This window comes from Arachis hypogaea, chromosome 11 (assembly GCF_003086295.3).
Source record: "Arachis hypogaea cultivar Tifrunner chromosome 11, arahy.Tifrunner.gnm2.J5K5, whole genome shotgun sequence".
In the NCBI taxonomy this organism is placed as follows: Eukaryota; Viridiplantae; Streptophyta; class Magnoliopsida; order Fabales; family Fabaceae; genus Arachis; species Arachis hypogaea.
In genome coordinates, this window is record NC_092046.1 from 32822848 (window position 1) to 32827765 (window position 4918).

Consider the following 4918-nt stretch of genomic DNA (forward strand, 5'->3'; position numbering starts at 1 on the left):
TCAAAGTCTACGAAGCTTTCAAGACTTGTAAATATTTTGTGATGTACCTTTGGAAATGTTTCTCAAGGTCCAATTTAGATTTTATAACAATTAAACTCTTATAGTTTATATAAATCTAATGGTTATGTTACTTGATGAAAAGAGAAAGCAAGAAGAGAGGATATAGATGGGAGAGAAGTATGTGATACATTTATTTGACTATGAAATTGAGCACAAGAAATACTCTAATGTATGAGGCTTGAAAGAGTTTGCAGTTATAGGATAACAAGTTGAGGCAGCGCTGTGTAAACCCCGCTAAAATCGGTATATAATTAGTCAATAAATCGAATTTTCAATAGAAAAATTAAATATGCAAAACTAATATCAAAATAGGATAGAGCTCGGCAAAACGAGAATTTTGATATCACTTTCGAAAAATTTGGCCCAAAATTGAGCCGAATGGGCCGAGCCGGTTGAACCGGACCCAAACCAGGCCCGCGGGCCCAACCAGCCCAGTATATAAATGAGCTAAAGCTCATTTTCTGCCTTAGAACACAACAGAAGCAGCGTAAATGCATGGAGAAGAAGAGAATGAATTCCAAAACCTAGCTTGATCTTCTTTCTTTGATAACTTTTGATCCGGAGCTCCGATTGACGAGCCGTTTGCGGTCACGCGTCGGGCTCGTTGAGTTCTTCAATTCTATTCAAATAAAACAGTAAGTAAATCGCTTTTTCCTAGCTCCATTTCTGCTGGTATATGAGTTTCGGGTTTAAGGTTTGAGAAACTCAATTCCTTGATGATTTTCATATTTTAGGGGTCCACTAGACTTGATTTCTTGTGGGTATTGCCCAAGGATCAGTGGGTAAAGGTAAGAGATCTTAAACCCTAATGAAATTTCTGAATTTAGGAATTTGGGTATTAAGTTGTTATGTTTGGATGTGTTAATTGTGGTTTAGGTAGTGTGTATGTGAATGTTGATGCTTGTTGGAGGCTTGTTGGTGATCAAGCTTGGTTTGGGGCTATTTGATTGAGCTTGGAGGGGCTGTAATTTTGAGTTGTGAGGCTGCCTTGGGTGAATTAAGTGATCGGCCAAGGTATGGTTTAAGTTTCGCACGTTTAATATTTACGGTGTTGTGAAAACTTAGGTTAGAGGAACCATAGAATAAGTTGGATTGTTTGTTGTATTTAATGATTAGCCTTGTAATGTTGTTAGAATAGATTTGTTAGTGAATTTATATATTAGAATTATGAGGTGTGAAAGTTATTAATGTTGTGCTCTTATATTTATTTATGATGGATTAGAATTGGTGTTTGTTAATAAGGATATAGAGTTGTGTTGTGGTGGTATTGTATATGCTGTAACTAATTATGTAATGATCGGAATTGCATGAGACCAAGTTTGGGCTAAACTTGGGAATATAAGGAACTAAACTGGAAAATTTGGGACCTTTTTGTTAAATATACAATTTATGGCAAATTTTTAAAGTTAGGTTGTTAAATCTGTCCAGCAGCAGAAAAGATCAAATAGAGCAGTAACTTGTTTGTCTTGCTGCGACTTTTACGAGTTGAGTTTTGGAGCGAAACCAATTTTGTTATAAAATTTGATTAACTTGCTTTATTTCTCTAAAATTTCAGAATTTTAAGAGTTGAGGATTGGGAGCTGTGAATTTTTGAATGTTGGTGGTCAAAACTGAAAAGAAACAGATTTCAGCAAGCTATGCATCAACTTCCAATGCTTGTAACTCTTAAAATTAAATAGAAAGTGGGTTGCAACCAAGACACACTTGTTTCTGGATGAGCTAGGGGTTCTCAAATCAAAATTTAGCTTAATTGAAGTTTTGTAATAAAAGTTATTCCAATTGAAAAGTACTAAGCTTGTTGGTTTTTAAAACAGATTTTGTCTCATTTTTACTTAACTTCCAGGTAATGTAACTTTTTCATTAAAAATGGTATTGACTCAGAATTAATTGAGAAAGAAACTTGGATGAGTAAAGTTTAACTACATTAATTTTCAAAGTCATTGGATTTAACTTGGATTTTATATTGAATTTTGAATATCACATGCTGCTGCTGTTTTTCTGGTTTTATGCACTGCAGAGCAGTCACGGTTTTTCCTTTATTCCTGAGGCTAGAAAAATCAGAAAATTATGATATTTAGTTTGTTAGAAAGCTTATTTTAATATGAACGCCTGGACATAAAGTTTGTACAATTCCGAGTTCATTTGCTATATTAGAAACAGAAAAGAAAATAGAGTGTCGAGGATGTCTTAGTGATAGTCATGAGTTCGAGAAGTTAAAGTTCAATCCTCGTGTGATGTGATTGATTTAATGTTAGAGTTGGGTTGATTTTAAGATTATTCGATATTAAGAAGGATGAGAAGAGTTTGATAAGAAGTTTGGTCAGGATCCGGAAAGGGTAATCAAGATGAATTATAAGGGAATGACGATGAAAAATGTGAAAGGGAGATTGTTAATAAAAGGAGTTAATATGCCATGACTTGATGAATGATTAAATAATGATTATGACTATGAAATGGCTTATGAATAATGCTATCTGAGATACGAGTTCCCTGGGTAAGAGCCGTGGCTCGCCATCACGTGTTCCAGGTTGAATCTCGATACTCTGTTGACCCTACGTCGTAAGGGTGACCGGGCACGTATAAATTCCCGGGTATGGATAGCCCCCATTGAGTGATTTTATGAAATATGAATGTGAACTCTATGCATAGACTCTTGGGGATGCGCAACGGGGGACAGTCTAAGGTTTTCGGACTTGTCGGGTTGGCAGGATAACCGACAGATGGGCCCCATCAGCCATAGGACAGGCATGCATCATATGCATTTGTTTGTATTGATTGTTATGCATTTTATGGGTATGCCTAATTGATATATATTACCCGCTATTTGTTATACTTGCTATTTGTACTATTTGATCATTACTTGTGCGTGAACTTGTTTGGTTGTTTGTTTCTGTTGCATTCTGAATGATGAAAGGATGGAGGAAACGAAGAAAAATGGTTTGGTGTTAGGTTAAGCTTGAACTTGAGTAAGTTAGACAGATTTAGAATACCTACCCCTGTTTATGACTTCTGTTTAGTACTTAAGTTGGATAATTGAATAACGGAGTTCTAGGATTGCCTATGGCATTTTCAGGACCGTATTTCTTATGCGCGTGGCACTTTTACCATGCTGAGAACCTCCGGTTCTCATTCCATATTATATTGTTATTTTTCAGATGCAGGTCGAGAGGCTCCTCGCTAGACGTCTGGATCTTGGGAAGCGAAGTAGTCCTTGGGTGTATTTTGGTTTTTGGTTGTATATATGTATATATTTGTTTAGCTTACTCTCCAAGTAACTTGTGTATGCTGCTCCTCTTAGAGGTTGAGGGAGAGATAGGAGTTTATTTTGGTATTTTGGTATATTTTGGGGATACCTATGTGTGTTCATATGTATATATATATATATATATATATATATATATATATATATATATATATATATATATATATATATATATATATATATATATATATATATATATATATATATATATATCCTCTGGCTAGCCTTAGCTTCGCAGGCTAAGTCAGGGGCTAGTTATGCTGTTTCCTTGGCTTTCCTTTATTCTTTTGCTTAACTTTATCATGTTCCTATTAGGTTTCTTAGCACGCAAGTAATCATTTCCTGAGCGTTGCGCTTTTTGGTTTTGCGATTTTTATTTTACCCATTTTTCAAGGCTCCTAGTTAAGTATCTTTTCTCTATTATTATATATATATATTACTATTTTTAGAGGTCGTAATACCTTACTATCTCAGTCTTATGACTTAAGCATAAGATTAAGTATAGTAGGGTGTTACACGCTGCACCAATATAACTAGTCACTGGTGTAATGTGTACTCTCAAAATTTAACTTATGTTGAATGCTGTAGTTTTAATATTATTGACCTAATGTTGCTTACTATGCTCTTATGCATAAAACATTTTATAGGAAGCAATGTTTAATTTAACACACCTTGCAACTTTGAAATTCTTGTAGAAACTATTCATTAATGCAAACTGCTTATCAGATGAATTGATGTTGAATGCTGTAGTTTTAATATTATTGACCTAATGTTGCTTACTATGCTCTTATGCATAAAACATTTTATAGGAAGCAATGTTTAATTTAACACACCTTGCAACTTTGAAATTCTTGTAGAAACTATTCATTAATGCAAACTGCTTATCAGATGAATTGATTAGTGACGAAGGAAAAATGCCGGTCTAGAAAAATTCCAAAGGATTTTTAACTCAAGTGTCGCAAGTATAGCCTAAATCGACAAATGATCCCCAATCAAAATTTAGAAGAGTGTCAGAACAATCAAATCAATTACCGGGAGTAGAAAAATTGGGAATTTTGAAAAATTGGGAATTTTGAATTGCTTGCGGAGAAAGCAAAGTGACTAGAATTCTAAAAGCAATGAATAATTAACAATTAAATTGAAACAACTAGAAATATCACTCAAGTAAATAACTATCTAACAAGCATGCAATAAGATGATAGCAATAAAAAGTGCATATAACTAAGAAATATGAAATTAAGCTAAGAGAGCTAAAGAATTAAAGTCAACAAAAAGGGATAACAATTAATCAATATAAAGAGCCTTAGCTAGGGGTGGGAATTAGAATTTCTATCCTCATTATTATCCTCAATTATGATGGTAATTGTCTATTACTCTCAGTTAGTTATCCTCTAATAATTGAAGGAAAGTCAGGCGAGGACAATTGATTCTAGTCCACAAGTCCTAATCAAATCCTAGTGAAAGATTAGCTTTAGTGGAATTCAAAACAACTAGCAACTTTCAATTACCAATCAATATTTGATTTTGACAAAGAGTCACCAATTACTCAACCCCAAAGCCAAGAATAAGAAACTACTTCATAATTATAAGTTGTAT

General features: G+C 34.0%; 1 long non-coding RNA gene across 1 annotated transcript; it reads left to right on the plus strand.

The window, feature by feature from the left end:
- The first annotated feature begins 528 nt into the window (after positions 1-528).
- Positions 529-3412, plus strand: LOC112723847 (uncharacterized). Its single transcript, XR_003163196.3, has 4 exons — positions 529-695; positions 795-848; positions 937-1074; positions 3216-3412. It is a non-coding gene; the product is annotated as an uncharacterized lncRNA (long non-coding RNA).
- Positions 3413-4918: the final 1506 nt, after the last annotated feature.